The 14,426-nt window shown below is 39.3% G+C and overlaps 1 protein-coding gene and 1 non-coding gene across 2 annotated transcripts in view; one reads left to right on the forward strand and one right to left on the reverse strand.

The window, feature by feature from the left end:
* Window positions 1-7,405, reverse strand: part of ZNF565 (zinc finger protein 565) — a 61,497-nt gene extending 54,092 nt beyond the window's left edge. Inside the window, exon 1 of the mRNA XM_090260704.1 lies at window positions 7,022-7,405. The gene's annotated coding sequence lies outside the window, so the exon portion shown is untranslated. The remainder of the gene's footprint in view (window positions 1-7,021) is intronic.
* LOC149994558 (U6 spliceosomal RNA) lies at window positions 2,231-2,337 on the forward strand. Its single transcript, XR_016507980.1, has one exon. It is a non-coding gene; the product is annotated as a U6 spliceosomal RNA (small nuclear RNA).
* Window positions 7,406-14,426: the final 7,021 nt, after the last annotated feature.

A 14,426-nucleotide genomic window follows, 5' to 3' on the forward strand; every position in this document is an offset into this window, starting at 1 on the left:
TTTGCGGATTTTCATCTATCGCAGGGGTGTGTGTGTGTGTGTCTAGAACGTAATACCCACGATAAGCGAGGGAATACTGCACAGGCATTATTAAAAGAAATTAAAGATTACTCAAAGAAATGGAAAGAGGCAAATAAGACTTCTGGCCAAGATGGAGGCATAGGTAGACACGCTGTGTCTCACTCCCAACTAAGAAGGAATTTACAACCACTTCAAAACTAAAAAAACCCAGAAGATCCAGAAAATAGAACCACACGGAAGTTCAACAAAGAAATAAAGCAGAAATATTCAGTCACACAGGTAGGAGAAGGTGGAGCCAGGACCGAGAGAAGCTGCAGCCACGGTGAAAAGCGCAGTCATACATTTTAAACCAGGGAAGTGATCCCAGCCCCAGACCAGACTGATGCCAGCCGCAGACCACACTGTGCAGCTCACAGTTCCAGCACTGGGGAAAACAGAGCCCACTGCTTCTGACTATGGAAACCAGTGCGGGATGGGGGTAATGGAAGAAACTGCTGGTCTCTCAGTGTAGGCAGCTTGTTTAGTATGGAAAGGGGGAGAAGTGCCTGGAAAAAGGGTGAGTGCAGGGCAAGCAGAATGTTCCCTTTCAAACTACCCCCCCCAATATAGCGCCACAACATGTCGGAATGGATCACCAGCACTAACGTACACCTAAGGCTCAGGCTCTTACAACAACAGGTGCGACAGCTCTACCTAAGACACAGAGGCAAACACAGAAAGCTGTCAAGATGAGGAGACAGAGAAGTGTGGCCCCAAAGTGGGGGGAAATCATGGTTCCAATAGGAGAACTGAGCAACGAGGAGATAGCCAATTTAACAGATGCACAGTTCAAAGCACTGGTGATAATGATGCTCACAGACTTGACAGAAAAGATTAAGCATGACAGGGAAGAAATGAAGGCTATACTAAGTGAAATGAAGGAAAATCCATACAAAACTAGTGGTGAAGGAAAGGAAACCAGGTTTCAAATCAATGAATTGGAATATAATGAAGAAATAAACAGTGAACCAGTACAGAAGGACACAAAAATTGAAAAAAATGAGGAGAGGCTTAGAAACCTCTAGGATAACTTGAAACATGCCAACATCCAAATAACAGGGATGCCAGAAGAAGAACAGGAAGAGCAAGAAGTTAAAAAGTTATGTGAAAAAATAATGAAGGAAAACTTCCCTAATTTGGGGAAGGAAATAGACATACAGGTCCAGGAAGCACAGAGATTCCCAAACAAACTGGACCCAAGGAGGACCACACCAAGATACATCATCATTAAAATGCTAAAGGTTAAGGATAGAGAATCTTAAAAGCAGCAAGAGAAAAGAAGAGAGTCACCTATGAAGGGGTACCTATAACACTATCAGCTGATTTCCCAAAAGAAACTTTGCAGGCAAGGAAGAACTGACAGGAAATATTCAACGTGATGAGAGGCAAGGACCTACAACCAAGATTAGTCTATTCAGCAAATCTATCATTTAAAATGGAAGGGCAGATCAAGTGCTTCCCAGACAACGTAAAGCTAAAGGAGTTCATCATCACCAAGCCATTATTATATGAAATGTTAAAGGAACTTGTGAACATTAAAATGACAACAAAATCACAACTATCAATGCAGAATCTAAAAAATAAAAACAAAGTAAACTAAGCAGACAACCAGAGTGGGAACAGAATTTAGGTATGGGGAGCATGTGGAAGGGTATCATCTGGGAGGGGGAAGGAAGAAGAAGGAGGGAAATAGTGCAGGAATTAAGAAGCATAGTAGGAGGGGGCAGAATTGACAGGGGGATGTTAAGAATAGTACAGGAAAGGTTAAAGTCAAAGAACTTATATGCACAACCTATGGACCTGAACTAAGTGGGGTGAAACTGCTTGAGGGTGGGGGGCTGCTGGATGGAGGCGAGCAAAGGGAAAAGAAATCAACAAAACATACAAAAAAAAAAAAGAAATAGATATTATATGTTCATGGATTACAAGAATTAAAATAATTAAAATGGCAATATTACCCAAAGTAACATACAGATTTAATGCAATAACATTAAAACCTAAGTGGCATTTTTTAAAAGAACTACAACAACAAAACAATCAAATTTGTATGGAACCACAAAAGACCCCAAATAGCCAAAGCAATCCTGAGGAAAAAGAACAAAGCTAAAGGTATCACACTACCTGACTAAATTATACTACAAAGCTACAATAATCAAAACAGCATGGTACTGTGCTCACTTCAGCAGCACAGATACCAAAATTGGAACAATACAAAGAAGGTTAGCATGGCCCTTGCGCAAGGATGACACGCAACTTCGTGAAGTATTCCATATTAAAAAAATAATAATAAGAAAGAACATGGTATTGGCAGGAAAACAGACACACAGACTAATGAGATAGAATTGAGAGCCCAGAAATAATCTCACATGTATACAGATAAATAATTTTCAATAAGGGAACCAAGAACCCATTGGGTTGGCCAAAAAGTCTGCTTAGTTTTTTCCATAAAATAAAGATATGTTTTTCATTTTCACCTGTAACTTTATTGATTTGGGTATTTTGAATATGTTGGCTATATCCCACTATTGGTTTCTAGTGGGTAGAAGCCAGGGGTGCTGCTAAACATCTTCCAATGGGTAAGACAGCCTCACAGCAAAGAATTATTTGGTCAAAATGTCAATAGTATCAAGAAACTTTGCAAAGCACTTTTAACACATTCAATCAGTCACAGTACCTTCTCCATATACTATACAAAAATATTTTTTTTACATTTCAGTTGTGTTTTTTTACCTTTCTTGAAAAAATAAAACAATATGCTGAAAATGTTGCGTATTTTCTTCCATCTTCAGTATTAAAATAGCTGCACAAAAATTCACCAATTTTGCCAACTTTTAAAAAATGCACACTGATACGACAGTTGTAACAATACAATCTAACATAATTGTTTCACATGAAGTTAAAGACAACTAAGCACTATTAGTGCCACGGTAAGAAAAAAACTAAATGAACTTTTTGGCCATCCCAATACTGTGAAACTCTTAGAAGAAAGCAGAGAAAGATCTTTGTAAGATCTTTGTATTTGGAAATGATTTCTTGGAGATGACAAAAAAGCACAGGCAAAAGAAAAACAAACATGCTGTGGACATCACCACAATTAAAACCTTCTGTGTTTCAAAAGACACTATCAACAGAGTGTAAAGGCAATCCACTAAATGGGAAGAAATGTTTATAAATCACATACTTGGTAAGGGATTGATATTCAGGATACAGAAGAACTTTGACAACTCAACAACAAAAAACAAACAACGCCATTAAAAAATAGGCAAAGGCCAATAAGCATGAGAAAGGATTCCCAATATATGCAAAACCACGAGATACCACTTCGTACTCAGCAGGATCGCTATTATTTTAAAAACGAACAAACACACACAAAACAGAAAGTAAGTGTTGGCAAGGATGTGGAGGAATTGAAACCCTTGTGCATTATTGATGGGAATATAATATGGTGCAGTAGCTGTGGAAAATGGTATGATTCCTCAAAAAATTAAACACAGAATTACCATATGACCCAGCAATTCCACTTCCAGGTATATACCCCAAAAGAAGTGAAAGCAGGGACTCGAACAGATATTTGTAAACCCATGTTCTCAGCCATATTATTCACAAGAGCCAAAAGAAAGAAACAACTCGAGTGTTCATTGATAGAAAAACGGATAAACAAAATGTGGTATATACGAACAATGGAATATTACTCAGATTTTAAAAGGAAGGAGATCTGAAACATGCTACAACATGGATGAATCTTGAAGATATAATGCTAAGTCAAATAAGCCAGTCACAAAGGACAAATACTGTATGAATCCACTTACATGTGGTCCTTAGAATAGCCTAATTAATAGAGATAAAGAGCAGAATAGTGGTTTCCAGGGGCTGGAGGATGGGAGCATTGGGGAGTTATTGCTTAATAGGTATAGAGTTTCAGTTTTAGGAGATGGAAAAAGTTCTGGAGATGGATGATGGTTATGGCTGTGCAACAATGTAAATGTTCTTAATGCCACTGACCTACTTAAAAATAGTTAAATAGTAAATTTTGTGATATGAATATTTAGTCACAAAAACCCATAACAAACAAAGGAGACTGGTTACCTACAATGGGTGACTGGTTACAGCACAGAAAAAAATGGGGCAATGGGACTTGGAGAGAAGAAATGATGAGTGACTGAGTAGATCTTTTTAATTTTGACTTTTAGAACCATATTAATGTTTCACATACTCAAAGACTAAAGACAAAAAGAACTGTATGAGGTATGGGGGTGTAGTTAGCAATTCTTAAACTTTCTTCTTAAGACTGAGCAAATAAATATATTGCGGTTAATTAGAATCAAGTTTTTCAATGTCAGAGAAAGAAATTGAATAAGCCCTGTGGTGTTGAAGCAGAATTGAAGACATCATATGAAATCATGAATCATTTGTATAGGTATACATGTAGATAGATACAGATGTGAATGTGTGTAGATATATACATATTTCATAGCTGAGAGGGTCAAGAAGCAATAACATCCCAATAACAATGAGCACATTTAATCTTGATTTTTAAACATCACTTTCTAATAAAAAGAGCCAGTGTTCCCTCGGAAATTGGCTGATTCAGGGTTGGGGCTGGTGAAGTACAGTATCAGCTTGGTACATTTTGTGGTGTATGAAAATAAGAAAGTACTAAAAAAAGAAAAGTAATAAAGAGAAACATTGAAAGGACATAGGAGCCAATTGAAGAGGCTCCCAGGGGCCAAATTTGGGAAAATCTGAGCAACAAAACAGTCAGTCTAATGGACTATAACCTATAGAATAACAAAAACAAATGCAGTCTATACGTATATATTTTAATAAATAAGTAAATGGGAGAGAAGGAAAATCTCTAACAGTAGGATTCTAATTAATAAATAAAGAAGAAATGATGGAAACAAACAAAAAAGACAGCAATAGGTAAAGAGCTGGTAATAACATTTTCAGGCAAGAATTATCAATGGATTAAAATTAGTAGGTGAAATTAGAATGAGAAACAGGATTTTTAATATAGATTTAAAGTATTTTTCCATAAAACACATTAATTATAATGGGAAAAATAGTGGAAACACCACATTAATCAACTGACTAGTTAATACACTAAAAATGAAACAAATGACTTCATGGGTCTCCTGATGTGGTGTACTGAAAACACATTTTTTTAAAACACATCATTTTGGGGATATTCTTGCCTCAAATGGATAATCCGAATTTAATCACGAGGAAGCAACAGACAACCTCAATTTGAGGAACATTCCACATTACAAAATTTACAAAATAAATGGCCAGTTCTCTTCAAGTGTCAAGGCCATGAAAGACAAAGAAAGACTGAGGAATTGTGCCAGATCAAAAAGGATAAGGAGACTTACCAACTAACTGCAACATATGATCATGGATTGGATCCTGGTTCAGAAAAGGGACACTAAGGGACATTGATAAAAATTTGAATAAGGTTTGTAGATTAGTTATTAATAGTGTATCAATGTTAATCTCCTGGTTTTGATCATGTACTGTGATTATGCAAGATGTTAACATATGGAGAAGGTGGGTGAAGAGTATACAGAAATTCTATTTTTTTGCAACAGTTTTAAGTCTAAAACATTCATAATGAAAAGTTTAAAAAGTTTTTTTAAATGAACATTAGCTGTGCAGTGAGCAGGAAAGCACTTCCAGGGCACCCAGTAATTTACTTCAATGGCACATACTGAAAACCAGAGCATGTTGGCAGGGGGAAGGATGGTGGTGTTAGGCAAGAAGTTTCAGAAGAAGGAAAGAAAAGCACATCTTGGAAAACAAGAAGGGTTTCAGGTAAGTTAAAAGAAAACCTGATACACCTTGAACTTGGCTTTCAGATGTGCAATAGCAATTCTTTCCTTCTCTCAAGATCTCTCTTGTAGAAGAGTCAAGAAAAAGGAATCACGAGGTTCCAAGATATTTTTGAAGGGTCTTCTCTCTACTTTCTACACAGGAGAGAGAGGTCAGGGAAGAGTTGCCATCCTGCCCAATCCCAAGTGTTACAGTTTAAGGCTGAGGTTCTCAGTGTCTAAGGCCACAGTCTGTTCTAATTTCATAGGTTCTGCAGTAATTAGAGCACTGGAGTCACAGACACCTCACTCCCACACAGTTGGTGCTGCACAAATGGTCAGTGTCACACAAACACAACCACACATCCACTCTTGAGACACATAGGACACAACCACACTAATCACAGATACCTCTACATCCTTACACAGTTATAATCTCACACCTACTAAAAAGACACAGTCACAAAATCTCATCACTGTAACACACACACTCTCATGTAGTCAGTCACAGGTTCCCTACACCAACACTCACAAATGCCCTGCAGAGAGACATCACATACCTACTTAGGGGATACACACAACTACTGGCACTCTACTCTGGCCAACTCAGTGTTAACCAGTCAACATTCACTCTGGAGACACACTGTCACACACTAACAAAGACATACCACATCCGCACAACCCCAGGGATACAACTGGGATGTACACGCAGTGTCACTATACAGTCACAGGCACGCAATTGCACATGGTACCACACACGGTCATAACATCATGCAGCCATACATTCACCTTGGAAACATGCAATCATAACCCAGATACGTACACCTATCACACAGTTACAGCCAAACTCACATTTTCAAGAACAAGGCGTGTGGTCATACATACACAACAGGGACAGAAGTATTACTCACACAATCACAAGGACCTCCCCCCCCCCAACACACACTCCAACACAGTATGTTACACGTGGTTACAAAAACACAACCAGACACACACCCTGGAGACAGGAGATCACAACCGCACATTCGCAGGCATCCAACCACAGCCACAAAGACTCATTCAGAATCTAGCAACCTCAGCTCGCTACCGCCAGCCCACAAAGACCCGAAGCTCTGGACACGCCCCATCCCCCCGGGGATTCCCAGACCTCTCACCTTCTGCCTCCCCTTAGTTGTGTCCCGGTCCCTACGGAGATAACGATCTCGCCACCACTTTGAGAGACTTAAGGTCGGGCCGCTGTGGACTCTGGGAAACGTAGTTCAGATGCCGACCACCCAGATAAGATGGCGTCCTTGTACCTCAGAATCTTTGCGTGGTTCGTTTGACACTGCTCTCGGGAGACTTCCGAGAGGGAGTCCCCACTCCAGACCTCTTACCAGGTTTGAGCTGATATTCCTCCAAGGCAGGACCACTCATCCCGAGAGCGCCATAGTCACAGGATGAAGCAACCAAGTTCTTGTAGGAGACAGAGACAGCGTCGACCAGCAAGGCCTTAAGGGAAATGTAGTCCAAGGCCGGAAAAGCCGCATTGCTGTTGATAGAAGGTAATCTAGCCACCCTGGGCCGGCCGTGACGAAAGTGCGTGCTGAGTCGCGGAGACTTGTGGGATTGCTCGGTGGCCCACCGAATGCGCAGGCGCAGCGCACCGAGTGGACATTTTGGTCTTTGTCTGCTGGTCAGTCTGCCCCTGGATCCACGTGGCGCGAAACTAGGAGGTGGGATGTCGTCGTCTTGGTCCAGTCGGGTTCGGGAGGTAGAAGGGGAGAATTCCAGATATACTGGGATGCGGCGCGGCCCGGCGGGCGGGGGTGAGAGTGAGTTTAAGAGCCTTTGGCCTACGTGTGGGGTGGGGTTGGGGGCTTCTGAGGAGGGTTCGAGAATGTGTGACTCCTTTTCACCACATGTTTGAGGTTATTGAGTGAGAAACTGGGGGCAGGGTTGTGTATGGCCGCGTTTGAGAGGGAGCTATAGGAGACCAGCATTGAAGTAATAACGTTTGAGCCGCACTTCCCTTGTCGAAAGTGCTGATAACTGTGCCATCTTCTTGGAGTATCAGTTTTACTTGAAGATTTGGCGGGGGGAGGAGGGGAGGTGCGCTACATTGTAAATTATTTTAAAGAGGATTTTTATATAAAAGAGCATTTCTTTTTAATTGGTGTAGAATGCAATTCACCATGATTTCTTCTATTTTAAATAATCAAGACTGTTTCAAAGGAACTTTTTGTTTGAGAGAGCCTGCTTCAGACGGTTTCAGATCCCCTGATCTTTTGGGGTACTTAAAAAGGGCTGCTATGAAGCCCTAGACCAAAATATCAGCGTTACACTTTGAGAAGCAGTGCCATACAACACAGAAAGCCCAAGATTAGGGGACGCAAGCGGTTGGGGTCCTAGGTTAAACAGTTACTTTCGTTCTTCGAAGAAAACTTACTTTTGTTGTAGTCTTTGTTCATGAGTCTGAACTAGATTCTAGATGTCCTAACTGCTAAGTGAATCGAAGTATTCTCAGGTTGTGTGGATTTTGTGAAGTAATGAATAAAATCACTTCTGTCTGCATAGATGCTTTCTATAAGGAATCCACGGACAATTATCCTTCACATAGTTTTTGATAAGAGAGTTAAAGTTACTGGGTTCCAAATTCAGACAGACAACAATTACAAGACAATAGAAAAACACTATTTATAAGAGCAAAAAAAAAAGTATTGAGGAATAAACTTAAGAAATAGACAAAACTATTAAAGAAGGATTTTAAAGTACTAAGGGGCATAAGATGTGAAAAAATAGATAAACCATGTTTTTCAATAGGAAGCTGTAAAGAAATGTGTGCAAATTTAAGAACATTAATTTAATGTGATCCTAGTAAAAGTATCTACAGTTTTTCCCCACTTTGGACCTATATAAACTGATGCTGCACTTTCTATGGAAAGATAGACAAGCTAGAATAGCCAGTAAAACTGAAAAAGAAAAGCACTTATGTGGGGAAGTGGGTGCCCACTGGTAACATGTGGAAATATAAATCCTTGGAAATTAAATAGCATTGGTATTAGCATGAAGCTGGTCTAGGAATAGCAATTTGGCAATATCTATAACAACTATGGTATTCTTTTGAGCCGGCTATTTTATATCTGGAAATTAATCCTACAAGTGTACTTGCATTTGCATAGAACGATACAGGTACGAGGTTGCTCATTGTGTTAGTGTTTGACATAAAAGATTAGAAACAATTCTTGCCCATCGTTTAGAGACTGGATGGATAAAATTATGGTACACCTATATAACAATAATATGCAGTTGTATAAAAGAATGAAAAGGAAGTTTTCTGTATGACACTTAAAATAACTCCATAAATAAGTAAAAAAAGCAAGATGCAGAATATATGGTATTCCTCATTTGGAGTAAGAAAAGGGAGAAATAAGAAAAGTGGGTTTCTCTGTTGGGGTGGTGGTACAGGGATAGAAAGGGCAAAGGCAAATACCTTTTCTTTTTAAGTATTTTTTATGATTATGCTATTACAGTAGTACCAATTCTTTTTCCCTTTGCTCCCCTCTGCCCAGTACCCCCCTTCCCTCCAGTAACCCCACCCTCCTTAGTTCATGTCCATGGACTGTGCATATAAATTGTTTGACTTCACCCTTTCCTATAATATTCTTAACTTCCCCATGTCTATTTTGTATCAACTGATTATGCTTCTTGATCCCGGCACCATTTCCCCATTTCTCCCCTTCCCCCTCCCAGCTGATAACCCTCCTAATGATCCCCATACCTATGATTCTGTTACTATTCTGGTTTGCTTAGTTGGATTTTGTTTTTATTTTTTAGATTCAGTTGTTGATAGTTGCCACTTTGTTGTCATTTTAATGTTCATAGTTTTGATCTTCTTTTTCTTAAATAAGTCTCTTTGACATTTCATATAATAATAGCTTGGTGATGATGAGCTGTGTTAGCTTTACCTTGTCTGGGAAGCATTTTATCTGCCCTTCCATTCTAAATGATAGCTTTGCTGTATAGCGTAATCTTGGTTGTAAGTCCTTGCTTTTCATCACCTTGAATACTTCTTGCCAGTCCCTTGCCTGCAAAGTTTCTTTTGAGATATCAGCTCATAGTCTTACAGGCACCCCTTTGTAGGTAACTCTGCTTTTCTCTTGCTGCTTTTAAGATTCTTTATCTTGAACCTTTGGCATTTTAATGATGATGTGTCTTGGTGTGGTCCTTTTTGGGTCTAGCTTGTTTGGGACTCTCTGTGCTTCCTGGATTTGTATGTCTATTTCCTTCACCAAATTTGGGGAGTTTTCCTTCATTATTTTCTCAGATAAGTTTTCAATTTCTTGCTTTTCCTCTTCTCCTTCTGGCACCTCTATGACTTGGATGTTGGCACGTTTAAAGCTGTCCCAGAGGTTCCTAAGCCTCTCCTCATTTTTTTCAGTTCTTGTTTCCTCATTCTGTACTGGTTGACTTTTTTTTCTTATGTTCCAGATCATTGATTTGAACCCTGGTTTTCTTCCCTTTACCATTGGTTTTGTGTGGATTTTCCTTTGTTTCATTTAGAATAGCCTTCACTTCTTCCCTTATGTGTTTACCATACTTAAGCATATCTGTCAAACCTGTGAGCATCTTTATCACCCGTGTTTTGAACTCTGCGTCTGTTAGGTTGGCTATCTCCTTATCGCATGGTTCTCCCACTGGAACCTTGACCCGTTCCCCTTTTTGGGCCATACAGTACTTCTCTGTCTTATCATCTTGACAGGCTCCTGTGTTTATTTGCCTCTGTGTCTTAGGTATCACTGTCGCTCATGTTATGTTGTAAGGGAGGGAGCCTTAGGAATTTGTCATACAGGGCGACCCATTTTACCACTTCTGGCGTTTTGTGCGGGGGAGGGGTCAGAGAGGTAACATTGTTGCTTGCTTAGCATCTGCCCCTGTTCCAGGCAGTTCTCCCACTTCTTGTATGGGACTGGCACCTCTCTAGCTGTTGCCCTGGCCCTCGTTCCCAGAGTGGGTGGGTCTGCAGATGTTCTAGGGCCGTGGGGGCCCTTTGAACAAGTGGACTCTGCTGAGAGATCGGCAGTGTCTTCCTCCGTCCCAACCCCCACTGGTTTGCACAGTCAAAAGCAAGGAGGCTTTATTTTCCCTGGCACTGGGACCATGAGCTGTGGGGTCTGGTCTGGTGCTGGGAGCGCTCCCAGGTGTCCCTTCTGACTTTTTAAAACCCTTGACTGCACTTTCTGCCGGCCTGTGGCTGCCGCCACACCACCACCACCACACCACATCCTCTGTGCCCAGGCTCTGCCCTTCCTACCTGTCTGAATGAGTATTTCTTCTTTATATCTTTGTTCGTTGGACTTCCCATGCAGCTTGATTTTCTGGAACTTCTGGTTGTCTCTAGTTTTGAGGTAGTTGTATTCCTTCTTAGTTGTGGAGGGAGACTCAGCATGTCTGTCTAGGCCTCCATCTTGACCGGAAGTCTCGACAAATAGCTTTTTATGTTTTTGTTTTTGTTTTTTTTTAACTATATGAATTTAGTATATACTCAAAAGTTAGTGTGTGTTGTTTGTTTTTTTTTTGAAGGAGGAACTAGGTCATGGAGCTAGACTGACTCTGCTAACTTCTTTCTCTGCCACCTTGTATCTTGGTGTCCTTAGGGAGGCACTTAAATCGTGTGCCTCGGTTTCTTATCTAGTAATATAGACAAAATAATAATATTTGATTTACAGGGTGGTTGTATAGATAATGGAGTTCTAAATTCTATAGAATAGTGCCTGGTATGTAGTAAATACTGGATAAATGTTAAATAGTGCTGTTAGTACTATCTGCAAAATAATAATTCATCAAAAATAGTACAGCCATTTGTACTGTGGTAGAAATTTCTGAAAGATGCTCTTTCCTTATTTCCATTTTTAAACATTTTTGGGTACAGGGCATTTCTTTTTATAATTGGAATGAGGAAGTTAGCTCTCTGTGTTCATTACATTCATCTTAGAAACTGATCACCACTGCTTTCATGAAGTTCTTTGATTTCTGTGATGGTCACTTTATTATGGTTCTAATTCAGAACCTCTGATGGTAGTTTTTAAAAATCCCAATTGTCACTTTTAGGGGGCCAGCATACATGGGAGATGATCTTCAAATTGCATAATATCAGGAGACATACTGTATGACTTGGCCACCATTAATGATTGTATTTTTCCCTTTATGACAAAAGTCTAATGTGTGTGGTTTTACTTTGGTACCCTGCAAATGTCCACTCCCCACCAATCATTCAGTGGATCATTTTAACACCAGTAAATAATTCTTCGCTAATCAATAATTTCTTCAGGGGTTGCAAAGTGATAATTTTCTATTTTTTCCATTCCTTTTACATTTATTTGATTGCTACCTCAAATTGTTTCAAAATTTTCCTGCCTTTTTCATATTTAAGCTTCATTTTAAAGTTGTGTTCTGATAACTGAAACTAGTGTTCTTTGCTACACTCATCACAGTTTTAGCTCAGGGATGTTCTTTCAACTGATTCTTATTTCATTCTGACATGCCACCTTGTAACCTCCCTCCAAGACAAGGAAATGGCCATGTCTCCAAGGAGCTCTGGTTTCTTTTACTGGAGAATGGTGTTCTGGATGTTTTCATTGCTGCAGGAGTAACATTGTTTCAAGGCCATTTCAGTGACAGAGCTAGGAAATAGATTTTAAAAAAACATTTCATACTAGTATCTCTAATTCAGTATAAATAGTACAGTATTTTTACCTAATAATTAGCTCCTAGCTATATTTTATAGTAAAAATTCTGAAATGTTAACACACGTTCTTATTTTCTTAGCTTTGTCCTGCAACATAAAGAAAATGGTTTCGCAATAACAATACTGATATTAATAGTAACCATAAACACTGTCTCATGTGAGAAATTTCTTTATACCTATTTTTGTGGATAGAAAGTATACCACTAAAGATGTGTAGTGAAGTTCTCTGTTCTTAAACCATTTGAGATAAATCTTTTCTTTGAGGAATTACATTACCAAGTTAACAGTTGGGTTCGTTTGTTCAATTTGTTTTCAAGTTCAAGGACTGCTTTTTAAAAAAATGAATTTGATTATTTAGAAAAATTACTTTTAGGATTTAAGTATATTTCAGAGACATCTTGTCTCATTCTGCTCCACTCCCCTATCACATTCTTCAAGTATTTTTTCTTGTTTCATTTCTTGTTTATCAAGTGAATTTTTTGTTTGTTGGGTCACTAGTTTATTTTTCCCTCCTATCCCCCACCCTGTTTACATTAAAGGTAGTGTACTGTATATATCTCTTCCTTACTTTCTTCATTTAACAATATGTCCTGGAGATCTCCTTTAATCATTTCTTTTCTTCTTACAGCTGAATAAATAAGATGTTATTGTGTGCATGTATCATAGTTCATTCTGTTGTGGAACATTTGGGTTATTTCCAATCTTTTGCTATTAGTAACGGCAGTAATGAATAATTTATTTTTTACCTGTCATTTTGTGCTTAATGCAAAAGTATCTCGGAGAGAAATTAGGGGAAAAGGGGACAACTGTAATTGAAAAACCAAAAAAAAAAAAAAAAAAGTATCTCTAAAGTAGATTGGTACAAGTAGAGTTGCCCATGTAGCTAAGTATTTAATATTTCCATTAGCAATTAGCAAAGTACAAGAGTGTCTTTTCTCCCATAACCTTACCATCACAATAGTGTTGAATGGATGATTTTTTTTTTTTTCTTTTTGCCAAAGGCATAAATGAAAATCTGTATTGTTCTAGGTTTAATTTTTTAATCCTCATTATGCGTGAGGTTGAGTATTTTCCATATTATGTTTGTGCCTGGAAGAATAGGGGAGTCAGATGGACCAGTTTAAAGCCTTTAATGAAGGATGTTCAGGCAGGTGGGCTGAGTCTGAATGGACTGCAGCCCCGAGCAGAAGCAGGAGTTGGGGTTTTAAGGGGTGGGGGAGTTGGCAGGACTTTCAAAAGTCCAGATGGAGCTACTGATGGGGAGGTAGGCTCTGAGAACAGGGAAGTTGCTAAAATCTTGTCAGCAGATAAGGTTACCTTTGAAGGACATAGGCAGTCACTGGCACCAGCAGTTACTGTGCGTGAGGGCTTGCCAAAATTTGACCTGAATTCCCGAAACCCACGTCTAAGACATATGTTTAAGGGTCACATATGTTTATCTGAGAACTGTTTGTTCATATCCTGTTACTCATTTTTCCCTGGGGGTGCCTTTTTCTTCTAGGACCTGTTACAGTACATTAGAAAGTTTAGCTGTATATGAAATGAGTTGCAGGTTTTATTTTCCTCAAGTTTTTAATTTGTATTTTTTTTTAAGATTTTTTATTTTTAATTTATTTTTAGAGAGAGGGGAAGGGATGGAGAAAAAGAGGGAGAGAAACATCAGTGTGGTTGGTCGCCTCTCGTGCGTCCCCAACTGGGGACCAGCCTGCAAACCAGGCATGTGCCCTGACTGGGAATCGAACTGGCGACCTTTGGTTTGCAAGCCGTGCTCAATCCACTGAGCCACACCAACCAGGGCTAAATTTGTATTTTGATATTGTTCATGGTAGTCA

This window comes from Furipterus horrens, unplaced genomic scaffold (assembly GCF_987537825.1).
Source record: "Furipterus horrens unplaced genomic scaffold, mFurHor1.1.pri manual_scaffold_13, whole genome shotgun sequence".
Taxonomy (NCBI): Eukaryota; Metazoa; Chordata; class Mammalia; order Chiroptera; family Furipteridae; genus Furipterus; species Furipterus horrens.